We start from the raw sequence: 24,851 nt of genomic DNA, 5'->3' as shown, positions 1-24,851 counted from the left end.
GTTAGAATATGGCGATACAAATATTTTTTTTTATTGATGACCTTCCCTCAGAATACGTAATCAATTTCTGATTGGTGGGGCATGACTCCTGGCACCCCCACTTATAAGCTGATTGAAGCACCAAGCCCAGCGCTGTACTTTGTATGGTTACTGTATTGCAGCTCAGGCCATGTGACTGATGAACGTGACGTCAATAGCCTAGGAAGAGGGGGCAGTGATCAAACAGTTGATCGGCTGTGGTGGCAGGAGTCGAGCCCCTGCTGATCAGATATAAATGTCCTATCCTGAGGATAAGGCTTTACCTTCACCGCACCTTCTGCACTTTATTGACAGGGCCAGACATGATCAGATTTATGATGCCTGACTCTGTCAATCAAAGTGCAGAGGGCAAGGAAGTTGCAGAGAGCAGAGCTTCGAGGAGTAAAGGCAACACCCTCATTGCTCCTAGACGCTCATTTGCTTATACTAAACCTTAATTTTTCTCAGCAATGCGGGCACGTATGGACATGGGACAAACACAGGTGCCTTCATCTGCCAAGTGCACATGTAACAGGTCAGCCAGTTTCATAGGTATAAATCTGCTGACAGATGTCTTTTAAGGCACATTTACGTGCGCCAACTAAGCAGGCAATGATCAGGAGGGACTGTTTCTTACAACTTCTGGCTCGCCAGTGGAGATGAGAGCTGGATTTACATGCAGCAATCACCTCCACTTTATTAGGACAAGCGGTGGCTACTACTATCGCTCGTCCTCTTACAAAATTCATTGTTTTTGGGCAGCAGATCACTGTTTATACAACATAATCTGCTGCCTAGAAACAATGATTTAATGTTCTGAATAAACGAGACTCAACAATTCATTCTCGATAATCGGCCCAATAATATTTCCATGTAAATCTGCAATTAGGCACTGCAAACAATATATCAGTCTGCAGGTAGCCAAAATGTTAAAGGGGTTGGCCATTTTCTGATTATCGTTGACCAATGTGTTTGTGAGATGATGATATGGTACTTACTAATATAATATTTATTGAAATTCTGCATCATTTTCTACATTTCATTTGATATGTTCCCTTGTTTACAAAATCTTTTGTGCTGTTCACACAGAGGTCTTGTCCAAAAGATGGCCGCTGATGAAGGGTCATGTGATCAGGCAAATAACCACCATGTGATGCCTTCTTCATTTAAGCACACTGCACCTGCACTAAACTCCCAACAGTACAAGAACAGATGACAGGTGCAGTGTATCTGTTTTGTTTTAAAATTTGTTTTTATTGGGTTTTCCATTCACAAGGAAAGTATATATAGATGACATATGATACAGAGCTGTCACAGATATATCGAGAATAAATACAAGTTTACTCAAATAAAGGCTTATGCATAGCTGTACACAATTCACGTATGGCACGTCTTAAAGAGAGAGTTTCTTTGCTCAATAAGGAGTACCCAAAACAGGTAAGAACAAATAAACACAAAAAACACGTACGCAAACGGAGGAGGGGGGAAAAGAAGAGGGAAAGTGAGGGGGGGGGGGGGGACTGGTCGATCCTGCGGCACCCTAGCTGTATGCAAAATGTTTTCATGGTGAAGGAACATCAAATGTGATCTATGAAAAGGCTACATGGTTCCATGCTCAGGTATAGTCGTACCTCGGCAGATGAGCCTTATGGCTATGACTTTGAAGAGAGAGATCACTTTGAGGTGTGCCGAGGACACAATATGCACAGTGTAATGATCCCTGGCTCCAGAGCTCTTAACAAGTTACCCAACTGAAAATTTTTGAAATGCTTTCCAGGGAGTCCAAATAGCCTCAAACAAAAGTGGGGTTCTAGTGTCCCAATGCGCTATCTGTTCTAGTCTGTAGAGTTGATCACATTTTAGAATCCAATTTGGAATGGTAGGGGGGTCTTGCTTTTTCCACTGACTAGCTATCATTAGCCTGGCGGTTGCTATGAGGATATTACATAATGATTGTGTATGTTTAGAACATCTGATTCCCGTGTATAGCCTAAACAAACAAAGTTTAGGCGACAACGGGATATCTATTTTCGTTATTTCCAATAAGATATTACCTACCGCCTGCCAGAAGGGTATCATTTTTGTACATTGCCTTGAAATATGTGAGTGAGCCTGTTATCACATCTCCAACATAATGAGCTACATTCTTGAAATATGTGGTGAAAGCGTTGTGGAGTGTAGTACCATCTTGTTAAGATGCTGTTCTCCTGTACCCTGACACACCTGGACACCTTCAGTGGACTCAAAGTAACAAGTTTTACCTCAAAGGGGGTAAACTTGATGTTTAAATCTTTCTCCCACTGGAGTAGAAACGAGGGGGTATCATCTCGCACAAACAACAATAAGATATCATATAGTTTTGAAATTTTCCCTTTCGGTTCTTTCACTTGCAGGACCAATTTCTCAAAGGGGGAATGACCTGAGGTAGATGACAGGTTGTTTAGAAGCGCTTTCAGTCTGTGTGTGAGGAAAGCCCAATGGAAGGTGGAGAGTGGAGCCCTATCCAACCGTTCACGGAGTTTGTCGCAGGAGGGGATATCCTCATTCGGACACAACGATAAGACAGGGGTTGTGCACGTTTTCATTTTATCAGTAAGGGTGTCTCGGAAATGTTTAGAAGCCTGATAAAATAAATACCTAACTTGCATTAAGATAGGGTAATTTGGTGTTAGTAGAGTGAGCCAATGAAAACATGACCATATACGCAACGCATAAGTAGTGAATGGGCAAAGTGTGGCAAGCGTGTGAATACTCCATAAAAAGTAAAGAGCGCAATGGAATATTTGACATGTCATTCTCTGACACAATATCTAATCGGCTAGTTTATGTCCGTAGCCATTCTAAACATCTTAGACAGATGACTGCCTTGTGGTAGCTATATAGGTCCGGGACTCCAAGCCCACCAAAATGTGGACGTTGCACAACCTGCTTAAGCGGCAATCTAGGCCTTTTCCCACCCCAAAGAAATTTAGCAAAAATGCCTTGAACCCTACTTAAATACGCTTTAGGGATGGGTATTGGCAATGCTTGGATGTAATATAAAATTGTGGGTAAAAGTATGTTTTTTTATTAAAGTTCGTCGTTCAAACCATGAGACAAAAGGGATGTCCCCAGAATTAATGAGATCCTCCAGACGTTTCGGCAAGGGCAGAAAGTTTTTGGTATATAGTTGAGAAAAGGATGGGGTGATTTTAATACCGAGAAAGGTTACGTAAGTTGTAGTCCATTGAAAGGGGGTTGTCTTTTGTAATGTGGCCATCACAGAGGGAGGGAGAGACACGTTTAGAACTGTGGATTTCGTAAAATTTACTGAGAAGTTGGAAATATCATGAAAGGTCAGAAGTGTCAACATAATAGTCGGAAAGGCTATCTCCGGGTTGGTGATGAGTAACAGTACATCACCTGCAAAAGCTGCAGTCTGATGTGTCGTGGAGCCAATTTTCACGTCCACTATGTCGGAGTGTTGCCGAAACGACTACAAGAGTATCTCAATTACAATTATGAAGAGTAGAGGGGACAAAGGTGCAGTGTATCTGAATGGAGGGGGCATTGCATAGAGGTGATTTGCCTGGTCACAAGACCCTCCATTAGTGGCCATCTTATGGACAAGACCTCTGTGTGGACAACACAAAAGACTGTAAACGGGGCATACCTTATAAAATATATAAAATATAGAAAATGGTGCAGAATTTCAACAAAGACTTTATTAGTAAGTGCCTACAATCACCTCACTAACACACTTGTCAACAGTAGCCAGAAAGTGTCCCACCCCTTTAATATTTTAATCAGCTTATTACACAGGTTACAGGACTAGGCCATCTTCACACATGATTAGTGTGCTTTTTAACACATTTCAAGTGATTTTTATAATTATTTTACATGCAATTTTGGTGGCATTTTTTTTTATATTTTGTACATGTGATTTTCCTGGCCATTTTGAAGTTTTATTGAGAAACCCATGGAGAAAGAAAAAAATGTGACATTTGGCTTGTTTTGATAAAAATACCACTGACCCCAAAAATGCAGCAAAAGTGTCACAAACCGAAACCCTGTGCATGTAGGCTGTACAATATTTTCATTTAGACTGTAAAGTGACATCTAGTGGCAAAGTTTTAAAAAAATTGTAAAAAAACATTACATGTGAGACCAGCCCTATTTTTTATAATAATTAAGGGGTTGTCTTATGAAATACAGTACAGTGGTGGCATACGACTATGATAAGCCATGTCCAATTGTCGAGGAGTCCGACACTTGTGACCCTTGACCATCAATAGAATGAAGTGGTAACGGCTGGCGTTGGGAAAGCACTCCGCCACTTTGATGGCCTTTATAGTCAGTTCCACCAATGTCTTTCATAATACAACCCCTCTAAATTATTATATTAATGTACTAATCATATTTTAAACTGAAAAAGATTACTGCAAACTAACCTTTGTCGCCAACAATAGCAGTTGCCCACTTGGCAGCATCGCTAACACTCTGAGTGTTGGTAACATCCAAAGTGACTGTCTGCACTCTGCTTGACTGTCGCCTTCTTTAGGTCTTCAGCTCCTTTCTCGGTCAGACAACCCGCCAGAACCTTTATTCCACGCTTGTCCAGCTGTCTTGCCAACAGATTTCCAAATCCAGAATCACATCCAGTGATGAAGACATATTTGCCTGTGAGATTCTCCAGGATCAAACCATATCTGTATCGTCTGTATAGGAAGATCAAACCCAATAGCACCAGCAGAAGGAGCCACATTCTGGATGAAGTAGTAATGCACGACTACAATAGATAGAACACAAAGATGGAAAGTTAATATACATTCTCTTATATACCCATTTATTCAACATTACCAAGCAGTGGCGTACATAGAGAAGTAAGGGCCCCATAGCAAGGATCAAACTAGGCCCCCCACACAGGACAGAAGGGTTTCTGCCTAAACCCCTTTCAATGAACCCTGGGCCATTTTTCCACTGCCTTGTTTGCTAAAAGTTGTTTATTTAGAGGGTAGAATCCTGACTGAGTTTTCACTCCCAGTAGAAGAGGAGGTAGTCTCAACTGGGACCCCTCTTGCCCTGAGCCCCATAGCAGTCGCATGGTCTGCCGCTATGGTAGTTACGCCCCTGTTACCAAGTTACCTCAGGAACAATGTGCTTAGGTCTAGTTTCAGAAAGTCTGCCAGAGCTCTCTGGATCCGGCATTGCTGGACGTACCGCAATGCTCGCCGACTCCATTTACAATAATGGGGTCAGGAGAGATCGATCGCAAATATACCGGTATTCGGATGGGCAAATTCTGCTGAATGCAGCAGCTGGATCCCCACCATTTCCCATTAGAGTCAATGGGGCCAGTGGGCTTTCCGGTAAGGGCTGGCAATGCCGGATCCAGAGATCTCCAGCATGGTGTTTTCTGCTAGAAAAGCCTGCCTGAATTCCTGCTGGCAGTGTGAAAGAAACCTAGTACAAATTCAGAAAGGTTGAAAATACTTTTTATATAAAAGGGGTTATCCCACGATTAATGCAAAAAATAAAAATCAGACCTCATACAGCGCATGACAAGCTCTTTCTAACAAAGCTAGAACCAGCCCTGTACCTCTCATGGATCCATAAATCTCCCCATTCATTGCTCTACTACATTTATATCAAACTGAACGCTCAAGGGCGTGTCTTTTCTGCTGCAGCTCAGGGGGCGTGTCTTTTCTGCTGCAGCTCTCTACCTATCACAGCTCAGGAGCCAGTTGAAGGATGAAACTGAGCATGTGCAGCCTTCCCAGTGAGCAGGACAAAGAAATAAGAATAAAACAAACAGCAGGTGGAGCTATACAGATCCATTTTATTGAATAACTCAGTTGCTATACTAAATGTTTAATTACATGCAATTACAAACGTATTCGGATCCAGGTGCTGGTTTGAAAACTGTAGAATATTTTTTAGTTTTCATTGGACAAGTTCTGTTCACTCTAGCATCATGCCTCAATTTAGAAACAGTACACAATATACAGTATTTTTCTTCACGTGCCTTGTTTTTTTTGGGGGGGAGAAGGTCGTTTGTTTGTTTTTAAATCATAGCACCCTCTGGCTATAGAGTTTTTCCGTCATAGACATCCTCTATGAAAAAATGTTTTTTTGTTTTTTTTTAAAGATCTACATAAGTGACATGAGAGGGGGGTGCATGCTTTCCTATTTTAATGTGCATGGCTTGTAAACACATGAACTAAAGCACTATAAAAAAAAAAAAGTGGCCCCCATTTTGGAAACTACCTCAAGGTATTTATTAAGTAATAGTTGAGCATTTTGACCCCTACGTGTGTTTTGAAAAAATGAATGCACAGCTGATGGTGCAAAGTGGAAATTACAATTTTTCCACAGTAATGCAGTTTCAGTTCCACCATGTTATGCCATTGTTGTTTTGTGGTTTTAGAAACACACTACATGTGACCCTAATCTTTTGCCTAACATATGAGAGAGTAGAAGTGCATTTGAGGCCCAATGTGGTGATTTACACCACTTGTGCTGACAACTGTAGAGGCTGTGGGGTGAAATAATAAATGGAACCTCCAAGAAGAGACTCCGTTTTGGAATCTCCAAAAGGGGGTCCAAAGGTGTAAAGTGAACATTTTGACACCACAGGTATTTTGTAGAAATTAATGCATAGGCACAGGCAAGTTTTCCAATAAGTTGTGCCCAGCATTTGCCATCAGGGACACACCATGCCCTTTAAATTGTTAGGCTTATTTTACTGGGTACCGAAATATCATAAACGCGGAAATAAACTGCTGTTCAGGTACCCTGCAGGGTTCAGGAGGGAAAGAGTACCATTTAGCTTTTGCAGTGCAGATTTTGATGGGTTGATTTACAGGCTTAGTGTTGCTTTCGCACAACATCTGAAGTAGTATACAGCCATTTTCTGACAACCATAATTTTTTTAAAAAAATTCTCAACTGAGCAGTGAGGGCCTATTTCTTTGAGGGTTGAGTTGTCATTATAATTGGCTCTATTTTGGGGTACAAATGACTTTTTTAATCGCTTTCGGGGAAACAGGACCAAGAAAAGGCAGCTTTTCTGTCATTGCTTTTTGTTTGTTTTTTGTTGTTGTTTTTTTTACCACATATACACAAAGTATTAAAAATAAAAAAATGTGTTTTTGTGTCACCATTTTGTGAAAGCTATATATTTTTTATTTTCTTCTGGCAATGATCTTGTGTTAGGTCTTGTTTTTTGCGGGCTGAGGTGACATTTTCTTTAACCACTTAAGGACCACAGGTTTATACCCCCCTAGTGACCAGGCCCTTTTTTACAAATCGGCACTCCACAACTTTAGCGGTTTATTGCTCGGTCATGCAACTTACCACCCAAATAAAATTTACCTCCTTTTCTTCTCACTAATAGAGCTTTCATTTGGTGGTATTTCATTGCTGCTGACATTTTTACTTTTTTTGTTATTAATCGAAATTTAACGATTTTTTTGCAAAAAAATGACATTTTTCACTTTCAGTTGTAAAATTTTGCAAAAAAAAACCGACATCCATATATAAATTTTTCGCTAAATTTATTGTTCTACATGTCTTTGATAAAAAAAAAATGTTTGGGTAAAAAAAAATGGTTTGGGTAAAAGTTATAGCGTTTACAAACTATGGTACAAAAATGTGAATTTCCGCTTTTTGAAGCAGCTCTGACTTTCTGAGCACCTGTCATGTTTCCTGAGGTTCTACAATGCCCAGACAGTACAAACACCCCACAAATGACCCCATTTCGGAAAGTAGACACCCTAAGGTATTCGCTGATGGGCATAGTGAGTTCATAGAACTTTTTATTTTTTGTCACAAGTTAGCGGAAAATGATGATTTATTATTATTTTTTTTTTCTTACAAAGTCTCATATTCCACTAACTTGTGACAAAAAATAAAAACTTCCATGAACTCACTATGCCCATCACGAAATACCTTGGGGTGTCTTCTTTCCAAAATGGGGTCACTTGTGGGGTAGTTATACTGCCCTGGCATTCTAGGGGCCCTAATGTGTGGTTAGTAGTTTGAAATCAAAATGTGTAAAAAATGGCCTGTGAAATCCGAAAGGTGCTCTTTGGAATGTGTGCCCCTTTGCCCACCTAGGCGGCAAAAAAGTGACACACATCTGGTATCGCCGTACTCAGGAAAAGTTGGGGAATGTGTTTTGGGGTGTTATTTTACATATACCCATGCTGGGTGAGAGAAATATCTTGGCAAAAGACAACTTTTCCCATTTTTTTTTATACACAGTTGGCATTTGACCAAGATATTTATATCACCCAGCATGGGTATATGTAAAATGACACCCCAAAACACATTGCCCAACTTCTCCTGAGTACGGCGATACCAGATGTGTGACACTTTTTTGCAGCCTAGGTGGGCAAAGGGGCCCACATTCCAAAGAGCACCTTTAGGATTTCACCGGCCATTTTTTACAGATTTTGATTTCAAACTACTAACCACACATTAGGGCCCCTAAATTGCCAGGGCAGTATAACTACCCCACAAGTGACCCCATTTTGGAAAGAAGACACCCCAAGGTATTCCGTGAGGGGCATGGCGAGTTCCTGGAATTTTTTATTTTTTGTCACAAGTTAGTGGAATATGAGACTTTGTAAGGAAAAAATAAAAATAAAAAAATCATCATTTTCCGCTAACTTGTGACAAAAAATAAAAAATTCTAGGAACTCGCCATGCCCCTCACGGAATACCTTGGGGTGTCTTCTTTCCAAAATGGGGTCACTTGTGGCGTAGTTATACTGCCCTGGCAATTTAGGGGCCCAAATGTGTGAGAAGTACCTTGCAATGAAAATGTGTAAAAAATGGCCTGCAAAATCTGAAAGGTGCACTTTGGAATATGTGCCCCTTTGCCCACCTTGGCAGCAAAAAAGTGTGACACATCTGGTATCGCCGTACTCAGGAGAAGTTGGGGAATGTGTTTTGGGGTGTCATTTTACATATACCCATGCTGAGTGAGAGAAATATCTCTGCAAAAGACAATTTTTCCCATTTTTTTATACAAAGTTGGCATTTGACCAAGATATTTATCTCACCCAGCATGGGTATATGTAAAATGACACCCCAAAACACATTCCCCAACTTCTCCTGAGTACGGCGATACCACATGTGTGACACTTTTTTGCAGCCTAGATGCGCAAAGCGGCCCAAATTCCTTTTAGGAGGGCATTTTTAGACATTTGGATCCCAGACTTCTTCTCACGCTTTCGGGCCCCTAACATGCCAGGGCAGTATAAATACCCCACATGTGACCCCATTTTGGAAAGAAGACACCCTAAGGTATTCAATGAGGGGCCTGGCGAGTTCATAGAATTTTTTTTTTTTGGCACAAGTTAGCGGAAATTGATTTTTTTTGTATTTTCTCACAAAGTCTCCCTTTCCGCTAACTTGGGACAAAAATTTCAATCTTTCATGGACTCAATATGCCCCTCATGGAATACCTTGGGGTGTCTTCGTTCCGGAATGGGGTCACATGTTGGGTACTTATACTGCCCTGGCATTTTAGGGGCCCTACAGCGTCAGAATAAGTCTGGAATATAAATGTCTAAAAAAATTTACGCATTTGGATTCCGTGAGGGGTATGGTGAGTTCATGTGAGATTTTATTTTTTGACACAAGTTAGTGGAATATGAGACTTAGTAAGAAAAAACAAAAACAAAAACAAACAAAAACTTTCCGCTAACTTGGGCCCAAGAAAATGTCTAAATGGTGCCTTACAGGGGGGGTGATCAATGACAGGGGGGTGATCAGGGAATCTATATGGGGTGATCACCCCCCTGTCATTGATCACCCCCCTGTAAGGCTCCATTCAGACGTCCGTATGATTTTTTACGGATCCACGGATACATGGATCGGATCCGCAAAACACATGCGGACGTCTGAATGGAGCCTTACAGGGGGGTGATCAATGACAGAGGGGTGATCACCCATATAGACTCCCTGATCACCTTCGTCATTGATCACCCCCCTGTAAGGCTCCATTCAGACGTCCGTATGATTTTTTACGGATCCACGGATACATGGATCGGATCCGCAAAACACATGCGGACGTCTGAATGGAGCCTTACAGGGGGGTGATCAATGACAGAGGGGTGATCACCCATATAGACTCCCTGATCACCTCCGTCATTGATCACCCCCCTGTAAGGCTCCATTCAGACGTCCGTATGATTTTTTACGGATCCACGGATACATGGATCGGATCCGCAAAACACATGCGGACGTCTGAATGGAGCCTTACAGGGGGGTGATCAATGACGGAGGTGATCAGGGAGTCTATATGGGTGATCACCCCTCTGTCATTGATCACCCCCCTGTAAGGCTCCATTCAGACGTCTGTATGCGTTTTGCGGATCCGATCCATGTATCCGTGGATCCGTAAAAAATCATACGGACGTCTGAATGGAGCCTTACAGGGGGGTGATCAATGACGAAGGTGATCAGGGAGTCTATATGGGTGATCACCCCTCTGTCATTGATCACCCCCCTGTAAGGCTCCATTCAGACGTCTGCATGTGTTTTGCGGATCCGATCCATGTATCAGTGGATCCGTAAAAATCATACGGACGTCTGAATGGCGCCTTACAGGGGGGTGATCAATGACAGGGGTGTGATCAATGACAGGGAAGTGATCAGGAAGTCTATATGCGTGATCACCCTCTTGTCATTGATCACCCCCCTGTAAGGCTCCATTCAGACGTCCGTATGCGTTTTGCGGATCCGATCTATGTATCCGTGGATCCGTAAAAATCATACGGACCTCTGAATGGAGCCTTACAGGGGGGTGATCAATGACAGGGGGGTGATCAATGACAGGGGGGTGATCAGGGAGTCTATATGGGCTGATCAGGGGTTTATAAAGGGTTAATAAGTGACAGGGGGGGTGTAGTGTAGTGTAGTGGTGTTTGGTGCTACTTTAGTGAGCTGCCTGAGTCCTCTGGTGGTCGATCCTAACAAAAGGGACCACCAGAGGACCAGGTAGCAGGTATATTAGACGCTGTTATCAATACAGCGTCTAATATACCTGTTAGGGGTTAAAAAAATCACATCTCCAGCCTGCCAGCGAGCGATCGCTGCTGGCAGGCTGGAGATCCACTCGCTTACCTTCCGTTCCTGTGAGCGCGCGCGCCTGCGTGCGCGCGTTCACAGGAAATCTCGGCTCACGCGAGATGACGCCTATTGGCGTTAGTGTGACCTGGGAGAGCCGCCGCGATGACGCCTTTCGGCGTTAGCGTGGCGGCAAGCGGTTAAAGGGGTTGTCCAGGTTTTTAATAATGATGACCTATCCTGAGGATAGGATGGATCATGTGATATTTATATACAGCCAGTCATGCTAGTAAGTGGTTTGAAGAGGCACATATTTTTTTTGCTTGAAACTTTTTTATTTTAGTAAAACTGTTTGTTTGTTTTTAACTTTTTTTTGACACCACTAAGAGACTTTTTGGGGTCTAATCCTTTTGATAATGCAGAACAATACATGCTGTATTGTACAGCACTGGAACTGTCAGTTTTACACTGACAGTTTGCCTGGGGGCTGGGACCCATAGGCTGCCACTTGGAACCGAACCCGAGTTCGGGAAATGTTTTTTTACAGTACAAATTAATTTATGAAGTTATTACCCAAAGCAATAACTTTGGCTCATCAGAGCCGATACATTCTAATACTGTACAGAGCTCCTGCTCCGTACAGTATTAGAACGAAGCTTTATGCGAATAGACTTAGGATATTTCATCCGAAGTCAATTCGCTCATCTCTAGTTATAATGAATTTTAGCTTATTTCCAATAAAATGTCGTTTTCACTGCTGGACTGTCATGTTGGGATTTTTATATGGGCCCTTACTGCAATATGAGCTGGGAGCAAAGCATCAGAAAAGTTACCCACAAATTTCATTTCTTTCTGGGTTTATTTGTTGATTTCATCTCTAGCGATCCCCCAGCAGGAGAAATATGGAAAATCTTTTCTGCCGAATCTCCTTTTTCACAAACGTGATTTTTTTTTTCTGTATAAGGGTGCCCTCACATGTTGTGAAATTTTACGCAATGAAACTTGCCACATGAATACATCCAGTGTCAAAACTTGCATTCTGTTCTGTTGCTGAATATTAATTCCACAGTAGGACAGAAAGCAAATAGTGTTTTGTTTCCTGTAGATGAATGTCTCCATTCATTTCAATGAAGATGTAATCCGCACAGAACTCTGCAACATAATTCACAAACTAAATACCTATCCTAATCTGCTTCAGAAAAATCTGCAACAAAATCTGCAAAATAAACTGCAATAAAAACCACAACTTTGTCAAATCCGCACCTATGTGTTTTGTTACGGAAGTGTGAGGGCACCTTAAAAAATGATTGCAGCTCCTTACCTTACAAGTTTCCCTCAACCCGAAGCCTCTGCAATTCAAGACTTCAAGACTTTAACTGCTGTCTCTTTGAAGACTATGCTACTTCCTAGAAGTACTGTAAAATGAGAGCAAATCCTCCGCCCCTTCTTATTTTCAAGGATTCCATGGTTTCTTGTTGCACTCAAGATACAACCTCGCTGTGGAATTTCTAAAGGCGTTGTCTAATGACCAATTAATCCAGGAACATTACTTTTTCACCTTGAATTCATAGGCCCTGTTAGTATAGTATATGCATAATGTAGTATAATATGTGTAATATACATTTGCAAGCACTTGCTATGTGGCCCAGAGGTTGGGGGTTGTACATCTAGTAAAGGAACTGCACAGCAGAGCATCATCACAGGTCCTTCAACCCCCAACAGCATAGAGAAGAACTGGAGGATGAGCTGTCCACTGAGATTAGAATGGAGTGGTAAGAGGAGGTCATCCTCCTTTAACTTTCTTTGAGTCCTTTCAGTTAATCCATTTAGTGGCGGTGCCCACAGTATAGAGTCCTAGGTAAGAAATGGAGCAATAGATATGAGTAATGACTTGAGATATAGGACTATATGCTAATATGGTTGATAAAGAATGTTAAGTAAAGGGGAGGTGCTTATATACAACTAAGGTGGAGCTAATATTAGCCAATTGTAGGTGTTTTGTGCTATATATGTTCACTAGTGGTATGTTTATATGAGCTTGATAAAGGCCAATGTGGTCGAAACGTTGCTACATTCGTGTGAATTAAATAAGAAGACATTTTGCATCATTGGAGTGCTGCAGTTTTTCTGCAACATTTCTTTGCTCCCCCATTCCCTATTTTTACTCATATCTCACTGATATATATATAGTACTGCAGACAATTACAATCACCACTACCTTATGTACCTCACACAGTGACCATAATATATAACTGACCACATATATCGGTACACACTGCACTATTATACCTTGTACTTGTGTACAGTGTGTACAGCTATATAGTATATACAGCAGTGTTCCATTATATGAGGTATAAAATATGTAGTTTATTCAGATATGGGGAAATTTATTATCCAGAAACACACCTATATTAGGCATATTTCTGGTGCAGATTGCCTCCCCCTTCCCGCCAGGTCTAAAAAAGTGGGCGTGGTGTGGACTGAGAAGGGGAGGGGCCAGCAGGCCTGTCTCATTCATCATTTTGCGTCCCTGTTAGATGTAGAAAATGGTCTAAATGTAAGCCAGCCAGGAATCCGACTTACATTTAGACTGGAGCTGGATGCGCCAATGTTATGTAGAGGCCGGCGCCTCTTCATAACTTTAGCAGATCCACCGCCAGATATAGAGTTTTTTAAGACCGGCGTCTTAAAAGCTGGTCTTAATAAATTACTCCCATATAGTATATACACAACAGTGTGCTTATATGTGAGGTACGAAGTATAATAGATGCAGTGTGTGCAGATATCTAGTATATACAGCAATGTACTGATATATGACGTAAAGTTGTAATTTATACCTCATACCTCACATATCAATGTGTTTTTGTATATATAGATAGATAAATAGATAGATGGATAGATACACAAATATAACAGCAAGATGCATCTAAGGATTAGTTCACACTTGAGTTATTTCCATCAGTTATTGTGGGCCAAAACCAGTAGTGAAACCTATTTAGAGATCAGGTATAATGGAAACATCTGCACCTGTTCTTTTTTTTTTTTTGACCCGCACCTAGTTTTGGCTTGCAATAACTGATGGAAATAACTGACCAAATAACTGAAGCGTGAACTTATCCTTACCCTAATGATGATGTCTTCAATGGAGTTGAGCTCTTTGCTATATACATAGCTAGAAGGTTTTTTTTGGGGACAATTCTGGGACATTCTGTGATACTACCATTACCTTCTCAAGTTTGAAAAGGGAACACTAGCTAGAAGGACTTAAGGCCAACCAAAGACTATTCACTAGCTTATCTGAGCAAAGAACCTAATGGAGTTTATTCTAGTGATGAGCGGCATAGGCAATATTTGTTTTCGCGATATTTCACGAATTAGTCACATAAGATTTGCAATAAATTAGCAAATTCTAGAATTTGTGATCTCCAGTCATTATTTGATGCGATTGCGCAAATCGGCACTAATGATGCGCATATTTTTTGCGCAATACATGCAACTTCACATTTTATCAGGTCTGAGTAGATTCTACTGATTGCTGTGACATCACAGCACTATGTCTGTAGCATGTATGTATGGACAGCTGAGAAACAGTAATTCCTATCACACTACCTAACAACCTGCACTGGAACTGCAACACGCCAGACCTGCAGGGTATAGACGAAGTGAGGTCACGGTTATGGGCAATCGAGGGTACTCACTATATTGGAGAACCCTGGGCAGGCGCGTGGCAGTGAAGGAGAGGTAGACACAGTTCCTCTGGGGCACGCTCTGTAGATAGGGACCAGGCCTGATGGTAGATGAGGTGCCCTGGATGTTACAAGTATTTTGTGTGCCTGGGGCAAGGTCCCTGTGGTATTCGTGACGCCAGTGCCTTTGGACGGTGGCACGCTGGTTGGTGGTTGGAATAATGAAGGTACACAAGTATATAGTGAACCAAAACGCAACTTTACTGAACAATCCAACTTTGTACAGCAAGTGTAGCACAGTCTTCAGATTATAGTTCCACAAAGGGGCTTATTCACAATATGGCAGGCAATAGTCATGCAAGATACGCTGAGGGTAAATTCCACAAGCACTCAGCAGCAGGTTGTACCTTTCCCAGAATCAATGTACAGTGTCCTTTATAGAACTCCTGCTCTGGCTTTATATCTCCCAAGGCCCGGATGCCTAAAAGGGTGGCTTAAATCCTTGGTTACTTTCTTCCTCAGGTATTATACTGCTTGCTGCACTGGCTAAAGGTCCTCTGCCCATCAGGGTCACTTTGCTTACCCTGGGTCGCCTCCTCCTATCAGGCGGATAACTGTAGGTTTCTCCCAGGAGGTTGGATCCTGCAACTGGGGTATCTCTTCAGAGCTAACTTAGGCTCTCTTGTTCTCAGGCAGGCTGGAGCTTCTCAACAGCCTCCTGGACATCACTAGCAGCCAGGGCTATCCAGCTGCATGTCAGGAGCAGGCTTCTTAACCTCTGTCCTCTCAGACTCCTGACTCTGCACTCACTCTCCCTGTCTGGGCCTGGACATTTATACTAGGGGCTCCCTATCTCCCTCTAGTGTCTGGGATGTCTAACTACACCCAACTAGGCCTGCTGTTGCATCATACAGGGGTACATTGCATGTAAAAACACATTAAAACATACATTAAATGCAGAATTAAATATGACATTTCTGTTCCTTGTGAGTAGGAGTAACGCGCACACCAATTGACCCTTGTGTAGTGCCCACCCCTACCTAGTGGGACACTACAGAACCTTCAGCTACACTATATCACTATCTAACCTACACTGACTATCTCACACTAACTATCTGTATTATATATATCTGTATTATATATATATATATATATATATATATATATATATCTGAGCTAACTAACTATCTAATGTAATTGGATAAGGAATAAGATCCAGATGAAAGCACAGAACACAGCAATGTCACTGCCCTCTCTCTCAGAACTGAAAAAAAAAACTGTAGAAAATGGCTGCTGGGGAGGTTCTTATATAGTAAGGGGTAGGCAACTTTCCTATTGGTTGCTAGGGATGTTGCTAAGCTCAGACAAAGACATTGCAGCCTTCTCATTGGCCCACAAGCAAGAAGGGAGGTTACTGATGAAAAAAAAATACAGAATATTCTCGATTACAAATATATAGCACTATATTCTACATCTTCGCAAATTCTAAAATTACCGATATTAGCGATAAAAATTTGCGATTAGAATATTCTCGATCAACACTAGTCTATTCCAGGGCTCCTTGCCACCACTGCTGAGACTGTTAGCAAGAAGGTTAACCAGGGCACAGAGTCCTGGCATGGATGGCGATTCAGGGGGGCCTGCCCTTCAGAACTTTCATGCATGCCCGTGCACTATGCAACACCAGGTACTTCCCTAGGTTCCCATTCGAGGAGGAATAATCTTGCTCCTCTTTTGGGAGTGCCAGTTTGCTCAGGCCCTGTTGGATGCCCTGAAAAATGAACTCAGAGAAGCAGCCTAAAGTTCAGTGCCGTGCTTTGCTGACTCTTACACTGTTTTCCGGAGGCTCTGTGGCTTGCCAGGAAATACCTGATGATGAACTGGGAGAGGATGTCCATCCAGGACTGCCACAGACTGGTTTGCAGTTTGCTTATAGACTACTCCATCATGAACAGTCCTGACATCGATGAAGAAGAGGATTAAAACCCCTCTCCTTCCCTCCTCTCCCTTCGGTCTGTCTGTGTTTCATAGATGCTTCAGGCCTGCGACTCTCCTCCCTCTTCCCACTTCCCTTTCCTCCCTTACCCTATCACTTGTCTGACTCTTGTTGATTGAAGTTTGACGTTTTATTAAAATGTCAGTGTGGTGCTGTGCATAGTGTATAGTACAGGATCTGTGCCTGTGTTGTACATTGCTCCCATGCACTAGGTTTATGTGTAGTATTTATTGTACTGTGTCCCAGCCTGCGCTACATCACAGTATACAGCTATCTGCGGATAAGGTTTTGGCTTAATTATTATCCGAACCCAAGGCCTATTTAAAAGGTTGAACGTTGACTTATAGGAAAGCTGCCTTACATCTGGTGGCATCAGAGCTTGTTAAGAGCTCATTTGCATAACTTCTTCCCAGAATTTCAGAGAAGCATGCATGGCCTATAAGACTCCACAAGCCGATTAAGGCACTCTCCATAATGTGATATAGTACCCCCCAAATCCTGACCTAGGTCTCTCACCCGGTTAAGCCGGTACTCTCTGCTCTGTACTGATGAGGGGCAATCACCTTGAAACAGCTGTCTGCAGATGAGATGCTGGCTTAATTATTACCCAAATCATGTCTCAAGGCCTAATTAAAAAGTTGAACATTGACTTATAGGATCTTTATGTACCTTATATCTGGTGGCATCAGAGGCAGAGCTTGTTAAGAGTTAATTTGCCTATGAAACATGTTTTAGCACTTGACATTTTTATTGATATTTTTTTTCTAGGAAAATTAATAAATTATATGGAACAAAAAATATTTTGTTATTGTAATCAAGAATTCTTTTGATTACCATCAGTGGGTATTTTTTCCCCCCTGAATTTTTTTGTGGGCATAGCCAGTGGACCTGGAAGACCCAATGTTGTAGGTACCTTTTTAAGAACATAATTGTGAAGTAAATGGAGCTGTACAGATTTTGTATTCCAGTCACATCGTTTCAAGTCACATAGTTTCTCTGTAGAGTTTTCATTCTCTCTCACAAGTCCCTACATTTGATGTTCAAGTCCTCCAGTCCATCTTCCATCGTTATATGGCATTTATCATGCAGACAGTTAATACAAGGCACTAAAGTATTGAGTTTATCCCTATTGCCTCTTTTGCTGGCTTGCTTCATTTTTCCATCACATTATACACTGCTCTTTTCCTCACAGATACAAGGTGGCCAGGATGGGAGCTGCTGTGCATGTGTACTTATGAATGGTCCTGGCCACCAGAGAGGCGGGCGCCTTTTCCTATAGTGTGCAAGCATGGCCTCCACTGCTGGATTGCAGGGTGGTCATAACCCCTGGATACAAACAGGGTAATGTGATGGAAAAATGCATCAAGCCAGTAAAGGAGGCAATATGGACAATCATAATACATTAGTAAGTGCCTTGTGTTAACTTTGTCTACATGATAAATACCATTTCCTGAAGTGACACAACCCCTCTAGGGTCCGGCTACAAGATCACATGTGTCGCACGACATTTATGTCAGATATTTTTGTGTGGCAGTCGCAGCATGTCATACACCATTGACTATCATTACACAAAGTGTCGCGAGACATTGCCTTAGCCTTTTTTTGCCGCGTTACACACTCTTAACAGTGCTCCAGAGAGCTTGATTTATAGTTTCAGTGTAGAAAGTATTTCCAGCTTTTTGAGGCTGTTAGGTGCCGGCGGTTATGTAGAGGACGGCACAGGGTTATTAAGACCGACGTCTAAAATGCTGGTCTTAATAAATGAACCCATTAGTACGAGTTCAGTTAATTGCAGTAAACTTAGTTAAGGCCTCATGCACACCACCGTTGTGTGCATCCGTGGCCGTTGTGCCGCTTTCCGTTTTTTTTCGCGGACCCATTGACTTTCAATGGGTCCGTGGAAAAATCGGAAAATGCACCGTTTGGCAGCCGCATCAGTGATCCGTGTTTCCTGGCCGTGAAAAAAATATGACCTGTCCTATTTTTTTCACGGCCAACGGTTCACGGACCCATTCAAGTCAATGGGTACGTGAAAAATCACGGATGCACACAAGATTGTCATCCGTGTCTGTGATCCGTGTCCGTTTTTTCTTATCATTTCAATGGCAACCTTGACTTAGATTTTATTTTTTTAATTCATGTCCGTGGATCCTCCAAAAATCAAGGAAGACCCACGGATGAAAAAACGGTCACGGATCACGGACCTATGGACCCCGTTTTTGCGGACCTTAAAAAAAAAAACGTTGTGTCCATGAGGCCTAAGTGACATTCCTAGGATACTGGTTGTTTGCTTTGTCTCCCATTATAACCTGTGAGGTATATGCTGGTATGAGGTATTTCTTTGTTTAGTTTGTGTCCTTTAGTAGAATCCTGCTATTTGGTAAGAGAGGGTTTCTGGGCCCAAGCAGCAGAAAGTACAGGAGTTACACACATTGCAGGGATAAAGGACACAACAGGATTTTTGAAAAGTTAAGTAAATGCAGTACGTTTAATCCTTTAATACCTGGCATGTATGAATCAGCTGAGATGTTATGGGAATCACTGTTAGAATAGGCCAATTCCTAAGACAGACTACATACTGACAAAGGCCTCGTTCACACCATCAGTGTTTGGTCAGTAGTTTTGCATCAGTATTTGCAAGCCGACCAGGAGTGGGTCCAAAACACAGAAGAGGCACAAATATTTCCATCATACTTTTTCTCTTTAGGTTCTACTCTTGGTTTTGCCTTACAAATACTGACCATTGACACTACATCCAGTGTCAATACTTGCATTCTCTTCTGTTGCAGAATATCAATTCCGCAGTGGAACAGAAAGCAAATAGAGTTTGGTTGCGAATTTCCTGTAGATGAATGTCTCCATTTATTTCAATGGAGATGCAATCCACACAGAACATTGCAACAAAACTCACAAACTAAATACCCATCCTTATCTGCTTCAGAAAAATCTGCAACAAAATCTGCAGCATAAACTGCAATAAAACCACAACTTTGTCAAATCCGCACCTATAGGTTTTGTTGCAGAAAATTCCTCAAACCCTAAAAACATGATTACAGCTTACCTTACAAGCTTCCCTCTTCACCCGAAGCCTCTGCAATCCAAGACTTTAACTAATGTCGCTTTGAAAACTATGCTTACTGCCTAGAAGTAACATGAGATAACAAATCCTCCTCCCCCTTCTTTTCAAGGATTCTGGTTCCATGGTTACTTGCTGCACTCAGGATACAACCTCCCTGTGGAATTTGTATAAGCGGTGTTGTCTAATGACCAGTGAATCCAGGAACATGACTTTTTCAAGCTGAATTCATAGGCACTGTTAGTATACTATATGTATAATGCAGTATAATGTATAATATGTGTAATATACCTTTGCAAGCACTTGCTATGTGGCCCAGGGGTTGGGGTGACTATCAGTTGCAAGAAAAACACTTTACCTTTTTTGTGGGGAATAACAATATATGGGCTTTTTGATATATGATGCTATTATAAACACCTATGGACAAAATTGTCTGAAATAACTTGGAACTGACAAAAGTAATAATGAATAAAATGTACTGAAAATCAACTAATCAAAATAAGACATTGCTTTTGAATTGTGGACATAATGAAGGTACTCTTAATTTAATATTTTGTTGCACAACCTTTTGAGGCAATCACTGCTATCAAGTAATTTCTGTAACACTCAATGAGACTTCCGATTCTGTCCACAGGTATTTTGGCCCACTCCTCATGAGCAAACTGCTCAATGTCATACTCCAATACTGCAGACCATGCAGCTACTTTGGCGCCCGTGGGGAAAAGGGGCCCAAAGTGGAGCATAGGCCCTGCCCTTAATTACACTCATTATGTCCAGCTCCAGTATAGTATCCCTACCATCAGTTGAGAAAGCTCTAGGACCTGTGATAATGTCTTGAACATCTAGTAAGGGAACTGCACAGAACATGGTGTAGTTCACTGGTTAGATAGAAGCATCTGCCAGGACCTGTGATGACCTCATCATCATCACAGGTCCTGTACATCTAGTAAAGGAACTTCACAGCAGAGCATCATCACAAGTCCTTCAACCCCCAACAGCATAGAGAAGAACTGCAGGATGAGCTCTCCACTCAGACTAGAATGGAGTGGTAAGAGGAGGTCCTCCACCTTTCTCTTCATTTGCACCCCATTCCCTATTTGTACTCATAATCTATACATATATATATAGTACTGCAGACAGTTACAATCACTATTACCTCATGTACCTTACACAGTGACCATAATATATAACTGACCACATATATCTGTACACACTGCATCTATCTTAACTTATAGCATTCTTGCTATGGTGCTATGGGACCCAGTCTTCTATGTATGCTCCTGGCTCCAGATGTTTCAGGTTTGAAGGTTGTCTTCTCCAGATGCTCCAGGCTCCAATGCCATTCTTCAATGTTTTTGCATATATATAAAAAGATATATATATATATATATATATATATATATATATATATATCAAGATAACATACAGAGTGATGGCAGCAAGATGCATCTAATGTTAAGTTCACACTTGAGCTGTTTGATCAATTATTTCCATCAGTTATTGTGAGACAAAACCAGTAGTGAAGCTTATTTAGAGATAAGGTTTAACGGAAACATCTGCTGTTTTTGACCCACACCTAGTTTTGGCTCACAATAACTGATGGAAATAACTGAAGCGTGAACTCATCTTTATCTTGATGATGTCTTCAATGGAGCTGAGCTCTTTGCCACATAGCTAGAAGTTAATTTTTGGGGACAAGTGGGACAGCCCCTACAACTGGGAAATTCCATGGTACTACCTGCTCAAGTTTAAAAAGGAACACTAGCTAGAGGAACTCAAGCCCAACTTATGGAAACCAAAGACTATCCACAAGCTCATCTCAGCAAAGGACTTAATGGAGTCTATTCCAGGGCTTCCTGCACCACTGCTGAGACTGTTTGGAAGAATGTGACTTCTAGCAGGTTAACTAATGGGCACAAAGACCTGGCATGGATGGGCATTCAGGGGGGCCTGCCCCTGAGAACTTTCATGTATGCCCATGGACTATGCAATATCAGGTACTGCTCCAGGTGCTTATTCGAGGAGGAAACACCCTTGCACCTCTCTCAAGAGTGCCCATTTGCTCAGGCTCTGTTAGCCGCCTGAAAAAATGAACTCAGAGACTCCATTCCCAGGAGCAGCCTAAAGTTTACTGCTGTGCTTTATTGACTCTTACACAGGACCTACACTGGATATTCCTGCTATCCAGGAGGCCTGGCGCCTTATGAACTGTTTTCAGAATGCTCTGTGGCTTGCCAAAAAACACCATTTACATACCTTCTTCCCGGAATTCCAGAGAATAATGCATGGCCTAGAAGACTCCTCAGGCTCATTAAGGCACTCTCTATAATGAGATAAAGTAACCCCGCCCCAAATCCTTACCTAGGCCTCTCACCTGTTAAACCAGTACTCTCTGCTCTGCACTGATGAGGGGCAATCACCTTGAAATCACTCTCTGCACATGAGATGCTTGACTTAATTATTATCCAAGTCATGTCTCAAGGCCTATTTAAAAAGTTGAACATTGACTTATAGGATCGCTGTGTACCTTACATCTGGTGACATCAGAGGCAGAGCTTGTTAAGAGCTCATTTGCCTATGTAGCATGTTTTAACACCTGGCATTTTTATTGACATTTTTTCATGCCTAGCATTTTTTTTTTTAAGAATGTATGTGCCCCTATGTGATGTCACTCTTGAGCTATTTATGGGGATAAAAGTATTGGTATAAAAATGTTACCAAAAATCAGGAGTATTGGTGTTCTTTTTTGTCCCTTGCTGAGTTTGCTTTAAATAACCGTCGCCAGGAGTCCTCTGATAAGTCACCATTTTTTGGTGCATATGGGTTTCATCTGCAGTTTGGGACATTCTCTGGATAGGGGTCTTCTGGTTTACCTGATGAGGAGAGATTTTCCTCGTCTTTGTCATTTATTTGGCAAAAGATTCAGGGTAATCTGAAGAGGATGAGTGAGAGCTATAAGCGTGTGGTGGATAAGAGACGTGTGCCCGGTCCGAACCTGAATGTGGGTGATCTGGTGTGGTTGTCTACAAAGAATATCAAACTGAAGGTTCCCTCCTGGAAGTTGGGTTCTAAGTTTATTGGGCCTTAAAAGATCTTGTCCGTCATCAATCCCGTTGCCTTCCGTCTTGATCTTCCTCAGACTTGGAAGATCCATAATGTTTTTCACAGGTCCCTATTAAAACCTTATGTCCAACCCACTGTACCCTCCTCTTTGCCTCCTCCTCCGATTGTTGTTGATGGTAATCTTGAATTTCAGGTCTCTAGGATTGTGGATTCTCGCATTATCAGCGGTTCTCTCCAGTACCTCGTTCATTGGGAGGGTTATGGTCCTGAGGAGAGGATGTGGGTCCCAGTGGCGGACATTAAGGCCACTCGTCTTATCAGGGCTTTCCATAGGTCTCATCCTGAGAAGGTGGGCTCTGAGTGCCCGGAGTCCACCCATAGAGGGACGGGTACTGTCACCCCCACTTCTGTGAGAAGGTCTGTTAGATGTTCTTTACCAGCATGAAGTTCTTTGTTTTGGTTTCACTTTGTCATCTCCTTTCCTTCTCCCAGCTGTCACCTATTTACACTAATTGTCTCCCTTTACATTCCCACCCATACTGCCTCACTTTGCGGTTTATACTTCTTCCTGGATTGTATTCACTGCTGAAGGCTGCTTCTGCTGAATCCTCAGATAAGTCTGTTTCCTTTATTTGTGTTTCCTTGCTGGCTTGATTCTAGGTGACCCTGGCTCCGTCCGTATTAAGTGCAGGGAGCCTGTGGTCGTGTCCCCTCACTATTATAGGGTTTTCAGGTGTCACATAGTATGCGATACATGGACATTCAATCGTCTACCATAAAGACCTTTGCATGGGCATAGCAGTCAGGGAGAGCTCTAGAGTTTTATAGGGCTCACCCATATGCTCCTTAGTTTGGGATCAAGCCAGTCAGATGTTTAGTTATAAGTTCCAGCTTTCTGCAACACCATCCATGACACCTAGCTATTGAGCCCAAACAAGACTATGACTGCCACTGGTGTTTAAATAGAGCATTGAATCCATAAATCCGCAATCAACCCACTGCTACTCTCCTCCAGCAAACGCCTGCTGCAGGGAAAAACAGAGCATTGCATCCTGTTGCTAAGGTTGCTGTGGCGTGGATCAGCAGCGTGTCTCTCCCAGCACAGCCATGCTGAGGCTGAGGATTGCACTGCTGGAGCTTCGACAGGTAACTTAATGAGAATGCCTATTTATTTTGCATTTAATATTTTCCATTGGCTTCGATGTAACATCTGGAGCTGGAGTTTTTTGCCTTAAAAAACTTCCTAAATGCCAGCAAAAGCAATGCACCAAAAAACACTGTAAAAAACACCACAAAAATTCACCAAAAAATCTGTGTGATATCTGCAATACAACAATATAACAATGCATATTCCACTGTATAGTGTCTGCTGTTTATACTAGAATCATGGGCACAATTGGAGGAATGGCTGACGGGGCATTTGTCACTGATATTTGCCAGTGCCATGACAATCAGCATCTTATGGTATTGGACCTTAAACGAAGTCCGGTGTATAAAATGCCATTCTTAGTACATTTTCCCCTTGAGACTATATGTACACTGATAGTTAGAGTGACTGATTAGAGTTGGAGCTGAAGTAAAAATGAATACATAAGGACAGTAGTCCTGCTACACAATGACATGTGTCACTCAACATTTATGTCACGGCAATGTTGCACGACACGTCGTGTAATGATAGTTAATGGTATTGCCTGTAACATTACATGTGAAATGCTGCAATTGCGATACAACTGTCACAAAAAAATCATCCAATTTGGATATTTTTGTTACATGTTGCTTTGCGACACCATTGACTATCATTACACAAAGTGTCTCAAGACATTGCTATAGCCTTTTTGCCGCATTACACATGTCAGCCCGGACCCTTAAAGGGAACCTGTCACAGGGATTTTGGGTATAGAGCTGAGGAGAGGACATGGGTTGCTAGATGGCTGCTAGCACATCCGCAATACCCA

At 42.0% G+C, this 24,851-nt stretch overlaps 1 pseudogene; it reads right to left on the bottom strand.

Annotated features, from left to right (window-relative positions):
- LOC122931437 overlaps positions 1–19,919 on the bottom strand; it is a 41,221-nt pseudogene extending 21,302 nt beyond the window's left edge.
- Between the last annotated feature and the right edge of the window lie 4,932 nt (positions 19,920–24,851).

Source organism: Bufo gargarizans, chromosome 3, assembly GCF_014858855.1.
Source record: "Bufo gargarizans isolate SCDJY-AF-19 chromosome 3, ASM1485885v1, whole genome shotgun sequence".
NCBI classification, from domain to species: domain Eukaryota; kingdom Metazoa; phylum Chordata; class Amphibia; order Anura; family Bufonidae; genus Bufo; species Bufo gargarizans.
Note: the sequence above shows the minus strand (reverse complement) of the source record. Positions and strands in the feature narration are given on the sequence as shown.